This window comes from Propithecus coquereli, unplaced genomic scaffold, assembly GCF_000956105.1.
Source record: "Propithecus coquereli isolate 6110/MARCELLA unplaced genomic scaffold, Pcoq_1.0 Scaffold119, whole genome shotgun sequence".
Classification (NCBI taxonomy): Eukaryota; Metazoa; Chordata; class Mammalia; order Primates; family Indriidae; genus Propithecus; species Propithecus coquereli.
In genome coordinates, this window is record NW_012135969.1 from 1,648,275 (window position 1) to 1,648,626 (window position 352).

Below are 352 nucleotides of genomic sequence, written 5' to 3' on the forward strand. Positions count from 1 at the left end.
AGAACTCAGGAAAATCAGCAAGAAAAAATCAAGCAACCCCATTAAAAAGTGGGCAAAGGACATGAACAGAAACTTTTCAAAACAAGATAGACTAAGGGCCAACAAACATATGAAAAAATGCTCAACATTTCTAATCACAAGGGAAATGTCAATCAAAACCACAATGAGATATCACGTATCTCCAGTGAGAACGGCTTTCATCAAAAAGTCCCAAAATAATAAATGTTGGCGTGGATGTGGAGAGATAGGAACACTCATACACTGCTGATGGGACTGCAAACTAGTACAACCTCTGTGACAAGTAATATGGAGATACCTGAAAGAACTACAAGTAGAACTACCATTTGATCCA